Source organism: Temnothorax americanus, unplaced genomic scaffold, assembly GCF_048541705.1.
Source record: "Temnothorax americanus isolate GAGA-0224 unplaced genomic scaffold, ASM4854170v1 Scaffold5, whole genome shotgun sequence".
Lineage (NCBI taxonomy): Eukaryota > Metazoa > Arthropoda > Insecta > Hymenoptera > Formicidae > Temnothorax > Temnothorax americanus.
This window is the reverse complement of record NW_027509657.1, coordinates 3605506-3625375: the sequence shown is the minus strand read 5'-3', so window position 1 is coordinate 3625375 and position 19870 is coordinate 3605506. Positions and strand designations below refer to the sequence as shown.

Here is a 19870-nt window from a genome sequence, read left to right as displayed (position 1 = left end):
GGGTCAAAAATGGCAAGTACCTACTAGTCGGTGTCGTCGTCGGCTACGTGGCCGCGCGAATTACGTAATCAAATGGCTAGTCGAACGCTTCGCGTCCTGGAACATCCCGCGGGTGCACATTGCGATTTCCATCCACCCACCAAACCATCCCCATCCCCTTGCAATTGCGTTACATATTCCAACCCATCCGATCCTCCGGCGTTTTCGCGAATCCTGTCATCGATCCGCGGCGTTTTATTCCCACCGATAATTGTATTTCCGTTCATTGCTATCAACGTGAACCGCGGGACGCTCGTATACGTGGATATATTTACAATTCGTAGGTATGGGAGGAGTAGAACAGTAATGTATAATGGACGTGGGAGGGGATAACGAGAAACACGTCTCGGGGCTGCTGTTTTTATTATCACGGGTGACCGACCCCCTATCAGAAAATACCTTACATTCAAATAGTTAAATATGCAAAACGAAGCAATATCAGGATCAGAAATAAATTAGTCAAAAAACTTGAATAAAATATTTTATTGATTATTTTTAATTATACTTAATATAATCTTTTAAGATTAGTACGATTGTTAATTTCTAATCATTAAATAATAATAATAAAATTCTTTTGAATATTAATTACTTTAATTCATTAATATTTTCTGAGGCAAATATATTTAATATATATTCTACTTTCTCTTTTTATCCGTCTCTCCAGCCTCCTTTTCTGTCTCATATACATACACATCTTAAAATTATATACGAGATAAAGAAAGATATACTATTTTTGACTAAAGCTTAGTTTGTCTAAAAAGAGATGCTGATTGCTTGACAGGCAATATTGATTCATTTTAATTAAACCTAAATCATCTATTTTAATCCCAAATTGTTTACGAATTGTTTACGAATAGTATCACAGTTACACGTGGACAAATGAGAATTGAAACAGTGTCGATAATAGAACGAGGAATCGACATATCTGCTACCTTTCATACGGTAACGGTGTTGCTCGGGTAAAGTAATCCGACTGTTTCGATTCACTCAACGGGTAATATTAAGCCGCGTAACGTATTACGTCGGGATGTAAATACACAGTAAAGTATCTTTACGACCGCCGTCTACGAGTCTGCTCTTATCCGGGCGATAAAATTTACAGCGCCTGGAAGCAGGCTCGCGCCATGTAGACGAGAGTTCGTGTAGCACGTGTGTACGTGTGTATAAAATATCCATGCATATTTCACTCGGCACTTGCGACTTCACTGTCCTGTCTCGTCCACTGTCTGCGCCTTTCCAACTCTCTGCCCATGATTTTGCATGCGTCGGATGCGACCTGCTTTAACGCTTCTCGATTTACCGATTCGCTCGTTTTATACACGAACTTTAACAGGCATCTCGAGCAATCTTCGAACCTTCGAGCCTTCGAATGCTTGAGAATTGTGACTTCGCGAGAAATTCAATGTCATATGTAGCAAAGACTGCTACAGCCACAGATGTCTATGTATACACTACTAGATCGCTAACTTGGTCAAAAAAGGTATGTTTGACCGTATTTCCAGGTTCGGCCATGTTACCTACAAAAGTGCGTGTGTTAGTGCGCATGTAATACCCGGCGGGCATGTGTATTATATCATGTGATCTAAACACCATGCCCGCCGGGTATCACGTACGCACTAACACTTATACACTGCCGTCATTGTGTTGTAGGTAACATGGCAGAACCGCGGTTTCAGTTTTTCCATAGCCAAACCCCGTTGTTGGTGATCTAGTACTGTATAGACATCTGTGGCTACAGTCTAATTATTTTCAATATCATAGTTTTGCAACTTTAGTAGAAAAGTAACTTTCGTAATATCTCACAAACTTCCATTATTTTAGTTAAGATTATGGAATATATTATTGTTGCAATATAAAACTAATCTTTTTATACAATAAAGTCATGCATTTATACATATATGTAATTTAAACTGTTGTAAATCTCTGTATTTTTTGTGAGAAATATACTTTTGTTCCGTTAAATATGTACCTAATAGAAAAGTAAAATGTTAATGATATAACACACAAGTGTAGGCGCATGAGGAGGACGAAAAGGCGAGATGTACGCGCTTGTTTGCGTTACTTTGGAGGAGGTTGTGAGTAAGAAGGTGAGGGAGGGGGGAGGAGTGGTAGTTTGGGAGACCGAAGAACGAAGGCAAAAAAACGAGAAGAAGTAGGTGGAGGTAAAGGACAGCGGTAGGTTGCAGTGGGTGGCAGGCCGAGGGTGGCAAAGGAGTAACGGCAGCAGCAGCAGCAGCAACCAGCAGCAGTAGCAGCAGCAGCGGTAGTAGTAGCAGTAGCAGTAGTAAAAGGAGGTGGAGAAGGAAGAGAATGAGGACGAGGACGAGCAGTAGGCGGTAGAGGAAGAGAAGGAGGCGAAGGAGGAAGTGGAGAGCGAAGGAGCAGGAGGTGGAGGAGGAGGAGGAGGGCGGTCGGTTGAGACGCGGAGGTGCAGGCGAAGGAGAGTGAGTCCGGTGGGTTGGGTTGGGTTGGTTTGCACCAGCACCACACTAGCACCGACATGGTTCCAAGCGAAGGAGAGGATGGGGTAGGATGGCCGGGCCTCTGCTCGCTCGATAGAGGCGCGTCTCGTCGTCCCATGATTGGAAACCAAATCGCCGCACATCCATCCCCCTCCTCGTGCCACCGCTGCTGCTGCCTCACCCTGCGCTTCCGCGATTCTCCGCCACCCCGCTCCCGTTCCCCTCGGGGATCCCCCGGCTGCCAACCATTCACCCTTACTCTCGGCCCTCGCAACCCTATCCAGAGCTTACTCTCTCGAAGAGAACGAGTCTCTCTCGCTCTCTGTCTCTCACTCGTTCTCTACAACTCTCTTCGGCTCTCCAACTCTCTCTCTCTCTCTCTCTCTCTCTCTCTCTCTCTCTCTCTCTCTCTCTCTCTCTCTCTCTCTCTCTCCTTCCCGTCGGTCTAACTTCGGCTTCCTTCCTTCTTCCTCCGACAACTGGCGCTTCCACATCCACATTGTCGACGTCCATATCCACCGTCGCCTGCCGCCCGCCGCCCAACCCGCCACCTCCCCCAGGGACGCTAATGTCGAGCTAAGTCCTTAAAACCCTTCAGCCGGAGGCCGGCGAGCCCGCAGACCGGAATGGCCTCCATAAGTAACCGGGTTTACACACCCCAAGACCCTATTTCTCACCGTGGAAAAACTGCAGTCGGCTCCGTTGCAAACGCTCCCTTTCCTCTCTCCTCTCGTCCCGCCCTATCGCGTAACCCGAACACTCCGTGCTTAGTTCGCCGATGCTGGATTGCAACTTCCGCCGGACGGTTCCGGCGTATCGACGGCTCTCGAGGAAGATTAGGAAGATGAGCCCCGTGAAAAACGTGCTGGATCTTCCCTGTGGAGCACTAAGACCAACGGGTAATTTCAGAGCGGACTTGAAAACGAATGCAGCTCTTGCCGCGGTCGCACGTTGAAAATTTTCCAATCCACCGCGTTCTGTTTAACGTCATGCATATTTATATTTTTCTACGAGGAAAATATTAAGTATTAAATATTTTGTAGAATGTATATATAGAACATGTACTTGTATTTTTTTAATTATTCCAAACAACACTGGGAATAGATAAGAAAATGATACATAGGCAGGAATATGTGTTTATTGCACATTTTGAAAAATAAGTGTATAATTATAATCAAAATTTAAAAAAGTATACACTTTTTTCTCGAGCATGTTGCAATTCTGATTATAACGTGCTACTTTACTTCCAACTAATTAATGGCAATTGGCGATCAATTGGAAAGAGCGTATGGTAATAGAAGTTCACGGCGATGGGTTATACAACGTTGTATATGGTAATGGGTTGACTTAATGGTTGGATGGTAAATGGGACAACGGCGCGCCGCTGCGCGAATGGGATATTTCTAACGATATCGAGGGTGCAAGTGCTGTCCCACCTCGCGGCGAAACTTTGCCACGGTGACGCCGGGTACTTTCACTTTTGCTCGTAATGTTTATGCAGAACAGCGAGGAAACTTTCTTGAGGTGGAGGAGAGGTGCGCCGGTAACTGCCGCCAATGTTGTACGTACCGGAGGGGGCGCACAAGAGTGACGGTATAGTACATGGAGTGCGCGAAAGTTCGAATCGAATATTCGTAACGTATGCGAGATATTAAATCGACAAGTGACGTACAACTATCGGCGCACTCCGCTTTTCCGATAGTTTTGTTCACCGCGGAATTCGTGTCCGATACTAATTTTACCGGAGAAATAAAAACGGAGATGCAAACGCCATTAACGCAATAGATTTGTCGATACCGTCGATTTATTGTTGGATCATCGTGTCGCGGGTGAATTTTTAAATGTCGAGTAATTAAAACTTTATTAAGGCGATACGCCAAGGTGAATTGCTCTATTTTACCTTAGGTAGAAGATACTGTAATGAAGCGCGAAGCATGTTTACGATTATGCTTTCTCTCGAAACGTTAATTATTTCCGATACTTAAGCGCAGATTATTCCTGCTTGATTTCCTTTCTATACGCAATGAGGAGAGATGTGGATAGAAAAACATGTAATCGAGAAAGAATTAAAAAAATTATATTAAATATAAAAACAGCTCAAGAAAAATTCATTAAAAATTGTATCGCATTTATTATAGCTATGTTAATGAAAAATTTAGAAACTTTTTTTACATTTTTCTTAACTGACTCAAGACTAAACATATAATAATGTGATAAAGTTACGCTATAATCTGTGACTTAAAAAACAATTTTTATCAAATTTGAAAATTTTTGTTTATCTCATATTATTAGTTTTAATTTAAATACGATTAGCGCATTTTTTTTATTTATGCAACGGTTCCTTCGAATTCGTGCGACGTCTAAGGGGGTTCTCTTTAAGGAGACACGATACCAATATGTCCGTCGTCGTTAGTGACGTTGCTGGATGAGCGAGCAGCTAGAGAGAGCCCCACGACGACGACGATGACGACGACGGTGAATGCCCAGAGGCCCGAAGGATATGAGAGTCGCCGAGGCCGCAGGATTCTGCGGGGGAGTAGTCGGAGAAGGACTACCACACGACGGAACGCGTCTATCTTCGGCAAAATGTATTGACGGTTACAGCTACGTGACCAATACATAGCCAAGCAAGATGACGACGACGTCGTCGTCGTCGTCCCTTCTCTCTACTCTCCTCAGTTGAGAGAGCCTTCTCTGTGCGCTCGAATCTTGGATATACCGCGTTGGATACATGCGCGTGCGTATGCGTCACTGCGCGCGCGTTCACACACACACACACACGTCGCTTTCTCGTCTAGGTAGGTAGGTCGAACTTGGGCTCACGGAGTGGAATTACGTCACGCTACGTTGGAGGATAGGGCACGGCAAAGTGGAGATAGGACGGGTCAAGACGCCCGCTATCATCTCGCATGGCTTTTGGAAGGGTTAAAGCGCTGTCGTGACCTCCTTCCTGCCTGCCTTCCCTGCCTGTCGAGCGGAAACTTCGCCTCGGAGCGCCGAAGGAGGGCGAATCTCGATAAATTAGTTCGCGTGCGAAGAGTGGCCTTTCTCCCTCTCTCGCGTACGTTTTTCCCTTCGTTTTTTTTCCTTTTTCGTTCGAGATCTTTTCTACCCGTCATTACGCTTTCTCTTATTTATATTCTTCCGATTCGATCGCGGCCGAATTCACGAAAGTAAAAATCTTCGTGCTTCACGGATTCCATGATATCCCGATCTTTAATAATTCCGATAATCGACTGCATTGTAGCGTGCTGTAGAGTTGCCGCATCTAATTAAACTTAACGAATTCCGCTCGGCATCAAATATCTACTGGTCGGTTCAATCTCTGCCCGATTAATTTGCCTCGAATTACTACGGTTGAAGGTTTTCTACATCTACCACCGGATTACATATAGATAGCATCGGTCTGATCGCTTAGTGTTTATCAGCAAATAGCGTTGTTTGCAGGTTAAAGATTTTTTCTTAAAAAAGAAAAAAATGTATGTGGTTTTTTTATTTATCACATTATGCAATTTATAGATTCGAGATTCATAATTTTTTTTTTTTATTTACTCTTTTTTGGATTTCTATTGGTTTTCAAAAAATTTTTATATGTGAACAGTTATAAAACAAATTGAAATTTTTTAAACATTGAGATACTTTTAAATAACATTTATTTTTTATCTTTTTTGTATCAGAGAGAAACTATTCTTGAAAAATCTTTTTATTTAATGTTGATCCGAATTTTTCATAATAAGTCTTATTTGCTCGTTATCGAGATAGTTAAAAATAGACATTTATATATTACATGTTTAAACTTCGGAAAGTTTAAGCGTGATAAAAGTCGCGGCATTGACTTTCTCAACAATGAACAGTAACACAGCATGCGGTTGATGGGGTGCGGAAGAAAGGCAGGTGGAAAGGGAAGGAGGAGGAGGAGAAGGAGGAGAAGTGAAGAGGGTTTGGGCTGTTTGGGGAATCGTGGGGCTGGGCTGCGACAAAAGTGTGTCTCTATGGCACGAGGGACGACGTTTCGTTGCCCCTTTAGCCCGCCCAACGTCAGCTAGACGTGAGGTAGGTTAGGGTCTCTGTCTGGTAGGGCGGTAGGACGAGTCTGAGTTGGTGTGTAGGGGGTTTTACGACCCTCGACTCTCGCGTCGGGGTGGATGGGGATTCCCGGCCCTTTGACTGGTTCTCCTCTCCTTTTCCTCCTCTTACCTCCATGGCACTCGGCACCGCGTGTTCCGTTAAGGTAGGTCACGTCGGTCTCCATTATTATATCATGCGGTCGGTGTAAATCACTGGCGAGAAAGGGAAGTTCGAGATGAGCATATGACGCGAGTAAGAAGAGCTCGAAGGCGTAAGAAGGGTCCAAAGTAGTTCAGAACGATCACAGCCGATCGCGCATTTCGCAGACGATTCGTTCGGAGGGACAGTGCACTCGATATCTGCAAGTCCCATTTTAACCCTTTAGGTGTGAAGGGCATACGGACGACGTCCAAAAAAGAATTACTTCTGTCCGAAAACGGTACACCGTACAATAATTACAAGTTTAAAAAAATTTTTACTTTTTTGTTTGTAAATGTAAAATTTTACAGCATTTATGATACATTTATGATAGTCACGAAATTTGGCGCGGCTTATTTTATTATTACTTAATTGTATAATATTATAGGGGAATTTGGCTCCACTGCATTTTCTTAGCTGTGTGTTATTGACATATTGACATATTAATGGATTACCGACTTGGTTCGTTGTAAGCAGTTGGCGATTCTGTCGCAGCGAAAGGGTTAAGCGACAGGCAAAACGTGACCTGAGCACAATAATTCAGCTCAAGTTTTCCACCAGTTCTCGTCGAAAAGATAATCGGGAAAATCGTGTTACGGTTCTCCGCGCTGATCCCGGCCCTCTGTGTTTCGTAACCATCTATCCTTCTTTTTCCCTCGACTCCGACGCGTACTATTGGGGTAGGTTACGTCGACCTCGTTATTACATTACGGGGCTGCCACGTGGGCGCGATAAAACGAGCGACGGCCGGGGGAGAAAATGGAGACTGCCGCAACGCGACGCACGCACTACCGAAAGGCTATTGAAAAATATTAATAAACTGCGCGCCAAATTTTCACGTGTTTGATATTGTGACAACGATAAAGTGTCGTCGTTGCGAATTTTGAAATTATTCGAATTTCTCATCTCATCATTGTTATAATATTTATATAATTTTACAGAAAATGAGAAAATTTTAATTAATTATTTTTAATTAATTATGTACTAAGGCAAGCAAGTAGAGCTACACCTAATTACCCTTTAATTATTAAATCCCCTTATGTAAATTTTTCGAATAAAATAACGTAATGTGAGAGAAATGTCTTATCATGGTTCAGTTTCGAGTATTTAAGGTAATTAGGAATATATATGGCTATATAGTTGAATTCTTAATAATCCTTTTTGTTTATCAGAAATTATATATCTTCTATAGTTCTCGTTTATTTCAGGGAGGTTTATTCTGTTTGTAATAACTAAATCAAGATATTAATTTAACACATGTCTTCTCGTTTTAAACGTTTCTGACTAAAAGTCTTTTAATGAGGTCAGATTAAAATCGGTACATGCTTGTTCCGTCGTCGTTCGTTAGCACGAACCGACGATATTGAGGCACGTTTCGCTGGCATCATTCATCTGCCACAAGGGGTGCGGTAAACCTCGTTCCAAAACGAATGCAAAGACCACTCAATGATGACGCGAATGGCGGTCAGTTCATGGGACACTTCACAATCTACCAGTGCCATTCGTACACACGCTGAAAAGTTTACGGCGACGATCATCGATAATAGTCGAAGATTATCGAAGCAGATCTTTCTCAGAGAATAATCTAGTGATTCGAAAGCTACGAGCTTTTGTATTTTTATGATAACTTTTGCATAAGCTTCTCGCAAATACATTAATTTACAAATTAAATTGATATTTTTATGTGGTTTACATTGATCGACACTATAACAAAAAGTTTACATAATCGCGATATTATTTTTAATTTTCAAAAGCGATATAAATTTAAAAAGTTAATATCCTTTTCTCGTCATGTAATACAATTTTATGTTGACTAAACTTTATGCATTAGCCATATTTGTTTATGGAAACTATTGGGGGTTATATGGTTCGAATTCTGCGGGATTTTATCTGATCGCGCGAGGTTTCTATGGACGCGATCTTGAATGACAGAGGTGCGTGAACATTTTCCGCGTGTCCTTCGCGAATGTTATGCAGGTAAATAGCCGCGAATAGAAGGAAGGATGAGATAAAAGCGTGCGAGATGATCTGAGTGCGGAAAACACTCTTGCTGGTAACCAGGCGTGGAACAACGAATTCCAATGCGGAGTGATACACGCCCCTGGCCCAGTGCCAGAGGTTTACGCTGCAAAATTGCGCTTTCAACCCTCGCAAGCCTTCGGCACCTACGTTCTCCGGCACGTACCTATACACACATATACATATACACATACATGTGTGTGTGTATATATATATATGCGCAAAAAATACACACACACACACACACACACACACACACACACACACACACACACACACACACATATATATATATATATATAATATATATATATATATATATATATATATATATATATATATATATATATATATATACACGCACGCATATACATACATATATATATGTAGGTCCAGAGGTATGTTCCGGGACTGTTTACGTTTTTTGAAATGTACAGTCCTGGAATATAACGCATATATATGTAATCAGATTCAAAAAACTGTCCCGAAAAATGCCGTAGGACATCAATTTTTTCCAGGACAGTCCTGGAAACTGCCAAATGTCCCGGAATATACCGATATCAAAAATAAAAGTCCCGGAACATACTTCCAGACCTACATATATATATATATATATATATATATATATATATATATATTCACACTCATACACACGCACATATATTCGTTTTCGTCACGTCCTATTTTCATCCCTTTTTCGTCGCGTCGCGCCATTTCCTCGATAATGCGGTTCGCTACGATTCTGCGTCGTCTACGTCTGGAGAATTGTGACGTTCTACGCGTTCCCGTTACGATTGCGCATGATTTCTATTAACTTCTTAATTGTTGTTTTGATCTTGGCAATAATTGACTTAATCAGCTATAAACATGTAAATAAATGATATCGTGACTCAAAGTTGTTATGTAATTCATGTGAAAATCTGAAGATTAATTCAATGCATTTCTCGTGCAAAGGTAAAATTTTTCGAGTTAAAATGCAATTAACCAATTTTAGTCTTTATTTTATTTCTTGAGCATGAGAATATTTTTCGATCGCCGATTAGATCCGAGGGGAATGTTATCCAAACGTTTAAGTTTATATTCATCCGTTAGTCCATTTTTTACTCTTGGAGAATGGAGAAGTCACTAGTTCATCCATGTACGCGGTCAAGTAGTTTTCCGTGTATTATTAACAGAGGAAGGCGGAGTAAAAGCGATCCCATGGAGTCATAAGCTTTCCCTTTACTTTTAAATTTTATATATGTTGCGCTACAAAGACGACCTCGTGTACCTGCAAATACCATTTCTTGAAATGGTAGTATTGACGACGCACAACGGTGCAACCGCCCCAATATCGATCAATCATATATTTTATAACAAGCAGTTTTTATGAGTGATGGAAAAATTGATGTACGAGTCCTTCGCACTAAAGTCACTAAATAAATATAAAAAGATGGAGCCGTCTAAGTATATCGACTTATATAAAAAGCGTGATTTATCAATACTTTATAGAAACATTTTTTTGACAAATTATTTGATGAGTACGTACATTTAAATCTTTCTTTGTTAAGGTTTTATCGCACTTTTTTTAGTTTTTATTGTTAAATATCTTCATGCTAGGTCTATTTAATTTTATATTACTTTCTGAAACTTAGAAAAATAAGATTTTGTTATTTGTTCTTGAAATCATAAAACTGTAATAAACTGTCATCCTTTGTATCAAATGGCACCCTTTGCATGATAGTCAGCACTACGTCAACTCGAGCATGTCGATTCCCGATTTCTTGAGACACGTTATTTTCGCTGCATATTTAGCGCTATACACGACCATCCGATTTTCATCTCGCGCGTTGTTACTTTCCGCTATTGATAACAGATAGATGAGTTCTTCGTGTGGACTTTATTATTAGATACATATGTTTCAATATTTAATAATCATTCAATGTTATAAAATGTATTATGTATTATGTGTTATAAAATTATATTAAGTTAATAATAATGTAAAAAAACGGAGCTAAATAATAAAATTTATATACGGATTGTAACAGAGGGAAAACGAAAATTTTATCTTCGATTTTAGGCAATTCCGAATTCCGTGCAGTTTTAACATACAAGATCATTTCTTAAACGTGGTTTCTTTAAAGTTAAATGTAGCTTCCGGCGAGCGACGCTTGGAAAAAATTATTGAAAGAGTAAAAAGTATTTTCAACATTTAGCAGAAACCTGCTGAAATATTATACGTACAATACAATAAATAAAAAATAATATAGGATTCACAGGTACTCTTCACTCATTCGGCAGTCCGATTGATCTCCAACCTAGTTTCAGTAAAAATCAAAAATTGTTCGCGAATCACTATACGATACGGCACACGGTACCACAAACAAAGGGATTTTTCACGCGCTTTTATCTCTTGTCCGGATGATTTTAAAAATCTCTGCGGTTCCCAATCTTTCTATAGTCCCCGAAACGCCAATGCGCTCGTATGTCTGAAGATCTACGACCGCCTATAAATCTAGGTCTAGTGGTCGTTAAGTGACAAGCGTATTACATCTATACACGTAGTATCGTGACATTCGAACCGAGAAGAATCCATAAATCGCGTGAGGCGGCCGGTCACCGGCCGCCGCGCTCTTCCACAAATCCATAAATCCGAAAATCCATAATTCGTTGCACCGCGCGCGCTGCGGAAGGTATATAAAAAAAATTTTCACGACGCGTTTACAGCAATATTTTATGATTGTCTTGACCACGCAGCTGCAAACGCATGTCCGCATATTCCGCGTTTCTCTTCCCCGTGTCATCGTTCCTCATTTCGTTAATACACCGAGAATAACAGTCCATTTGATGCTGATCAATAAGCAAAGATATAAAAAGAGCAGGAAAATGTAATTTTTGTTTTCGTAACAATACAACTTTTCATAAAAAAGGATATACTCGATTAGAATTTCCTATAAAAGTTTCTATAAAAGTACATCAAAGTGAAAGGGCAAGTGGGTGAAAGTGTTGCATTACAAACGTTACGCGCAAAAAAAGGAACATCTCTATCTTAATACATAATTTTTAAAGCGGTTTTGTATAAAATCTTGTATTTGACCCTTTAACAATTATTAGAGATCTTTATAATCTGAAAGTGAATCCTTACTTGGAGCGCGCGTAGGAAACGCGTGAGTTCAGAAAGGAGAGTTATCTGTTTTCCGCAACACTCGCGATCGATGGGAGAAGAGAAAACCGCGCGCGAAAGAGCATTCGGGCTCGTAAAAGTGGTAGACGATCACGTAAATCACTGTAGCGAGAGGTTGGGTAATGCCGATTAGATGGATGCGCCTTGAGACGCCTTATATACGCTGCCGCCACTTCGAACAGTCGAATTCCGCGTATGTAGAAACTAAAACACTCTGCGTTTTCTGATCGTACGCTCGTCTAGCGTCTCTTCGTAATCCTCGCGAAGATTCAGCTTCACTTGTACCCAGCGCGATTATTTTACTCACTGAGAACAGTGAGAGATTTGTACTCAACATTAATAGTAGATTATCTTATGCAAAGGCAATCGATTAAAGAAATGTTCACTTTTTTAACCAAAACTTTTTCTACTTTCTTGAAAAAGCTTTTTTCTAGAGCGGTATACAAGTGCGGTATATCCTAAAGTATGTTTATTTGCAATGTCCTTATTATAATATTCATTGACAGCGTTAATTAACGAGTATCTTTTGTGTTAAAAGCTTTATTTATTAATATTTCCTCGTGATAATTATTAAATTGCTGTATAATTTAAATTCAATTTTTTCGGATATTCCGAGTTTATTCTAAATACTTGTTTTTCCACAAAATTTAATTTAAATAAATAAATAAATAATGCTCGTGTACTAGAGATTACGAAATTGCGATAAACATCGAGTGATAATTGCGCGTCTTGGATGAAGCGCAATTTGATTTTCAAACTATGAAGCGTAATGTAGACATAGCTGTACAGTGACGAGCAAGGAAAACAGTATACCAAATATATCCACTCGTCGCTCTCTCCATATTATTCCGTCACTGATTAATTAAGGTAACTCGATCGAACGATCGTTACTACTCGGCGATAATGCTTATTGATCGGCGCGCTTCGAGTTTCGTATTATTACTCATAATTTCGCGAACGTCGACGCAGGTCTGCGCGCTTGCCGATCGGTCGAACCGACGCGATGATTTCGACCAACGTGCACACAGAGCAGGGAAGTCGCTCTTTTGTTAATTAATCGCAGCGATTCTATCGTCTCGTTCAAGCCGTCGCGCAATTTGGAGAACGGCAATGCTCATTCAGCGTGACCGTTTTATTTGTCCCGCTTTTTGTGTTATTACTTCGATTTCTATAAATATTGACGCAGAATTCCACGTTCGCCCTTAACATTTAGCTGCATCCCGTCGTTATTCGTTTTTCTCGTTTCCGATGCGTTGCGTTCTCCGATTACTCTTTCTATCGCTGATTGACGTGATGCAGATTTATTCCGTTGTTCACTGTTCAAAGTTTACAAGTTAGCGATTTGAATGATCAATCTAAAATAGAGCTTTGCTACTTTTTATATGCGTGGCCACTAATATAAAAATGTAATTGTAATTGCGTATGATGTAAAACAATATGTAAATTCAATCTGTAAAAAATACGTATACAGAACATATCTATATATTCTTTCTTAAAAGTCAGACAGATTAAATAACGACGCCGACGGAATTTTATTTGAGGAATTTCATGTTTAAGAAATAATAATCCTTCGCAGTCTTTGTCCGCGCAAATATGGCATAGATACGCTCGATGGAGGCGAGTACACGCGACTGCTTGCGTAACCCGCGTAAACGCGTAAATCGCCGATCCCGCGGCGCAGAAAGTACGAGAGGACTCGCAGGTAAATGCATCGCAGAGGAAGAAGAGGTCGACGAGAGGACAGAGGTGGCGGCCGCTCGCGCGGCGCTAGTCCCTACGGATTATTAATGCAGAGTTAAGGGGGCTACGCGACTTATCGTTAGAGCCGCGTGTCTCCCGGGTCCCTCTCTCGGCTCTCGGCCGTTTCTGCCGTGCTGGAGGTTCACGATTCTCGCGTGACCCGTGAACTCTCGCACGTAACGAGATCTGTGCCCTCCCGCGTGCCTCCGTACCCCGTTCCCTGGCCGCCACCAGCACGACGACGACGCCGCTTGCAGCAGCGCCGTACCGATGCGGTCCTGGTACCCCGCGCGCACGTTCGCGGCATCGTGTACACCAGCTTGTTCCGTAGAAGCACGCCTCGACCGCCTCCGGGCCTAATAAATTATCCCTCTTATATATCTCCCCAGACCCGGGTCCGACCATTTGAACTCCCGCGCGCCTCCACGAGACGTGCGAGAGGGACCTCCTCCGCCTACTTGCTATACACCGCCCGACGGCGCCGCGCCGCGCCGATTGAATTGCCGCTGCGACGATACGCCGCGCGCGTTTCTCTTTACTTTACGCCCCGGACTCGCCGTAACATGTCATATTACTTCGGTACACAACCTCCGGTCGTTGACCCCTTGACCCAACAAAGCACGAATTTTTCTACGGTTCTCGATTTTTATATTTTCTTAAATAAAATTATATTCAAGAAAATACAATATATGTATATATGCTACATTTAAGAAAGGAGAAATATTTTTACTCTTCTTTTTAATAGTTTGCTTTCTCTAGCTTTCGTATGTGCGGAACGTTACGCAAGCTAAAGTATGGATCTCTTTTTATCTTTTGGTGAAATACTTTTTTCCTTCTTGTATTCCCTGCTTAGATCTCTTCACGTTATCCAAACGTGTAGGTATTTTTCCGCAAATTTCGCGGATAGTTTGTCGCGGCGTTTTCTCGTGCTTCGCTGGATGCGCGACGCATTTCTCAACAGTATTCCCAATATACCGCGCCGTCTCCGGCGCGCGATGCCTCTTCGAGGGGAGGAATGCTCGGCGAGTAGTTCCGGTTAAAACGCGTTCCTGCCTGAGGCGTGCACGCGCTCCGATCGAACAGCACATCTCGATAGATCTCGATCCCCTTTTCTCAGACGGTTTGCATTAACGTCTACCGGCAATTTTCCAGCGTCGAGTTTCCATTTTTCATATCATCCGCGCGCCCACGGTTTTGCGTACGCTTTTTCCTCCACTTAAGTATCTGTCGGACGAAAAAGAGAAAGAAAGAAAAAGAGGGGAAAAAACGAGAAGGAGCGTTACGCTTTTCTTGCGTTTTTCATCTCCCGAGTGTCTCCTCTCGCGGTCCCGTTTTCCTCGCCGTTTCCACGTATCCGCTTGCGGCTTTGCTCTTTTATACCTCCAAGAGAAAAGCGCGTTTTCCTTCAAGACTCGCGAGTTCTATCCTTCGCCCTTCTCTCTCTCTCTCTCTCTCTCTCTCTCTCTCTCTCTCTCTCTCTCTCTCTCTCTCTCTCCTGACGAAACCAGTTTTTCTGTTTTTTGGCTTTTCCATTCTTCATATTTCTTCCTTGTGCCTCTTTTCTACTTCACAATTCTGCCGTCTCTTTCTTCTAACTTCGTCTTTTGTTTATGTATTTACCGGCCTTAGAAGCGAGCTTGTGCTGCTCCTTCAGCTATATAAATGCATCAACGATGCATCAACAACGCGGAATGATCGCAAGCCAAATCGACACGGCGCTTCGCGATGATAAACCTCCGTGAATAATAATCGGGCAAAACGTACGTCATTTCTCCAAGAACCGACAAATATTTATCTGTGAACGTGAAAAATACGAAGTTATGTGTAATAGCGTCGGTAAGTCGCAGGCGTCATCGGGCGAGAGACATTAGAGAAACGAATAGACTTTCGCTCACGCCGATTCGCGAAGCAAACGAAATCGGCGAACGCTCGTTCGTAACATTCAAACCGGAAGTTCGACGCGGAATCCCTAGTATTCGAGGTTCGTTAGCTGTCGGATGGATAGTTCAGAAGTCGGCAGTTCGATGAGGAGCGAGTTTGCTCAAGAGTCCCTTGTTCCAGAAACGTTCGCAACTGTGCAGACGCAAAGTTTTCGACCACGGCTCGCTCCTTCTCTTCGCTCTCTTTCCCGTTCTCGCTTAGCTTTTAATAATCCGGTCGCACGTCTCAGCTCCTGACCCGGAAACGTCAGGTAGTTACGCCTTCTTTTCTCGCGCGTTAAGAAATCGACGAGCTCTCGAAGCGGACTTGAGAATTTTTCGTTGCTTTCGGTTCAAGATTAATTACTTGAGAAAAACGTTCTTTATATTTAAAATTGTATTTTAACAGTTAGAAAGAAATGAAAAATAAGTTAAGCTAAGATTAAATATTATGCGACGTTGGTGTAATTGGGCCTTAATATTTCGAATTAATGCAAAAATCCAAACGTTTAGAATTCTCCGAGATAAATTCATCAATCAACTTAGGGCCTCAATCTTTAAGTATTAACATCAGTCTTTATTTGAAACGTTACCTCAACTAAAGTTTATTTGAAACGTTATATATTGTTTGAAAATATATATACATATAATATATAATAATAATAATATATAAATGGATTAAATATATTCAAAAAGTTTGCACTTGCCTGGCTACCCCCCCCCTCCCGCTAGACCTCCCCGGTCACAATACGTGGGAATTTTTTGTTCTGCCGTCCCTGCGCCCGTTGCACGCATAGGCAATTCACGCCGATTCCAGGATCGTCATGAAGAATGGCGGCACGCGTGGGAGATAAGTCGGACGGACATTAGATAGCCAGCACTACCGTCAACCCGAGCATGTCGATTCCCGATTTCTTGAGACGCGTTATTTTCCGCTGTATTTTCAGCGCTATACACGACCATCCGATTTTTATGTCGCGTTGTTACATCCCAACCATACGCCAATATCGATCAATCAAATCTTTTATAACAAGCGATTTTTACGAGTGAAGAAAAAATCGATGTACGCGAGTTTTTCGCACTATAAAGTCACTAAATAAATATTAAAAAATGGCGATAAATGGAGCAGTTCAACTAAGTATGTCGACTTATACACAAACCGTGATTAATCATTACTTAGAAATATTTTTCTAACAAATTATTTGATGGGTACGTACATTTAAATCTTTCTTTGTTCAAAAGGTTTTGTCGCACTTTTTCAGTTTTTATTGTTAAATATCTTCATACTAAGTCTATTTAATTTTATATTACTTTTTGAAACTTAGAAAAAGAAGATTTTGCTATTTGTTCTTGAAACCATAAAACTTTAATAAACCGTCATTCTATGTATCAAATTGCACCCTTTGCATAATACTGTGTACAATATCGGGATTAAAAGAGCGGGTTAAATTGTACGGTAATGAACGGGGCGAGCAGTATTTCTTAATGGTTATTGTGCTTTTTCTCGTCAAAATATTCTTGCCGTTACGTTATCCGAGCGTTATCGAAAGAGATTAAGTTGCCGATATGGAGAAAGGAGAAGGAGAGAGGTAGTTCGTGAAGGTAGAACGGTAACGGGGGTATGCTAATGCGAGAGAGGAGCCCTCTCGGGCTCCCACCCGCACCTCTCCGACCCCTATGGCCAACAACACGCGTTCCTGACCCGCCGCTGTCACGACTTTAGAACAATGGCGTCGATATACATGTCTCATTTATATACACGTTCCTCGATACTTGGCTGCGCGTGATTCCGTACATTTAGATAGAAGGAGAAAAGCACAGATAGAGAGAGAAAGGAAGGAAGATAGAGCCACGAATTCTCGAAGGGATAAAATTCTGAGAATGGAAATCAATTCGACGGAACGCGAATCAAGAATCGGCACGGCGCGACGAGATACCGAAGAGTTCTTAATTGAAGTGCTTTCCGAAATGGAAACGCCGTTATTACAAACGTCATTGGCCGATTGTGAAAATGAATAGGTATGCGACATTGCCTATTTAACAAAATATTTAGTGAAATTACACAAAATAATGCTGTACGAGAGCAATATGTTTATTTCTTAAATTATAGAATTTCTTATAGAGTTTATTTCTTATCTTGATGAAGAAAGCAAAATTACATACGTCAAAAATCAATGGTTTATTTCCAGACACTTTACTATTAAAATTCACTTTTATCGATGAAGAGTGAGTTAAGTTAAAGTTTAAATATTATGCGACGTTGGTGCGACCGGGCCTTAATATTTCGAATTAATGCAAAAGTACAAACGTTGCAGCACGTTTTGAATTATTCTTCTAAATAAATTCATCAACCAACTTATCTAAATCCAGGTTCTTTGTCATGTCGTAATGAACATGTAGAATTGCAATGTTAATAAAACGATCTTGCAACATTGCAGAACGTAGATAATTCTTCATTCGTCTTAAACTGAAAAAATTTCGTTCATTGGTGCAAATGGAACCTGGTGTAGTCAGGAGAAGCTGAATGAGCTTGAAATATTCTGGAACGAGAACAGCACACCAGTCATTGTTCTCGAAGTATGTTACTACATCTTTCACATGTCTCAGTTGAACATTTTTTCGTTGAATTATGTTCAAAAACATTTGACGATCTCGGAGCAATTTCTCTTCTTCAAAATCATCACCATAAAAATCGATAATTTTATTCGTGTCTATATCTTCTCCAATAGAGAAGGTTTCAAGTTCATCAAGATGTGAAAGTGTATTCGTTTCAAAACGTTCTTTTAAAGACATCAAAACTCTGTCGAACACTTTGTAGTACATCCTCGAATAGTATTCTTTTGGTGTTTCATAAAGATGTATACGTAAAACTTATTATAAATAAACGGTTTGCGTATACATTTTTATCTCTCCTCTTCCCCTTCCTCTTGTGTTGTACCCGATTACGCCCAGCTCTTTGCCATCTCTTTGCTATAACAAACAGAAATTTATTTTAGAAAAAAATAGCGTTTTTGATTAGGCCAGGTTTGTTCGCTCAGAGAGCGATTATTGACGTCACATCGGCAAATCGAGAGCTTTATCGGCTCTATCGAGCATCGATAAGTAAAGCATGTCTATATACAGAGCGAAAAGTGCAAACCCTTCATTTATCGAAAATTTTTCTTTATTTATTTTTTGAATTTTTTTTAAATAAAAAAAATGTCAACCTATAAAATTCACGTATGATATACCATATGCTAAAAAATCTCACGTATGGTGATCACCATACCCATCATACTGGTCCTGCCGCCCCTGCGTGTACCTGTCCGGTACCGGCGGAATTCTTATAGTGATCAGCAGCGAAGCCGTCCGTTCGCGGATGCGACCGCATCGTAGCGAGAATCACGCGTAGTATCTCGTGGAATAAGAATATTTAGACGAAGTTGCACAACTTCGAATTAATTGATATATTTTTATGAAATTTTGAGGATCAAGTTTTTCAATGAATAAAAAGACTGCTTATGTGTGATCTATGTGTTATGATGAGAGATAATGTTGGCAAAAATAAAAATAAAGTTTCGATACTATGCATACATATAAGATTGGTATTTTGAAATAATGTTGTTGATTTATTGTGTAATTGTCGTCTATTTAACTCCGACTTATTTATAATTAATTATATATTGGTTAACAGTTAAATTTACGTAAATTATACATTTTGCATTTTAAATAACAGAAATATTGATATTAATATTTTCTTCAAAATACATCGATATTCTGTTGCAATATCAGTATTTTTTATAATTCAACGTGAGGGATTTCTGCAGCAGATTAAGAGAGAATAGAGAAAAATACTTTTATAATATAAGTAGTATAAATATTAAATATTCTGCGCAACTATAATCCGCAAAGTGAGACTTCCATGTCTCGATATTACGAGGTGGAAATACTACCGATACCTCCGTGGTATCGAAGTACGGCATCTTGAGGGGGGGGAGTGTCGGGCGCAGGGGATGCGCGCAGAGGGAGATTACTCGTTAGGCCGAGTTGGCGTAAACGTCGAACCGCTTTATTCGGCGTTGGTAACCAAACGAGGAGATATAGCCTCCCTCGGCGTAAGAGCCGATGGTGGAGGTGGTGGAGATGGCGCGGTAGGTGGAACGCGGGAAAGAGAAAGAGAGGAAGGAGCACGGAGATGAAGATAGAGAGAGGAGAGAGAAAGAGTGAGAGAAAGAGAGAGAGAGAGAGAGGGAGGGAGAGCGAGAGGAGAACGGGAGGAACGG

At 41.0% G+C, this 19870-nt stretch overlaps 1 protein-coding gene across 1 annotated transcript in view; it reads right to left on the bottom strand.

Annotated features, from left to right (window-relative positions):
• Mrpl52 (mitochondrial ribosomal protein L52) overlaps positions 1-19870 on the bottom strand; it is a 245962-nt gene that overhangs the window by 175802 nt on the left and 50290 nt on the right. The window lies entirely within an intron of this gene.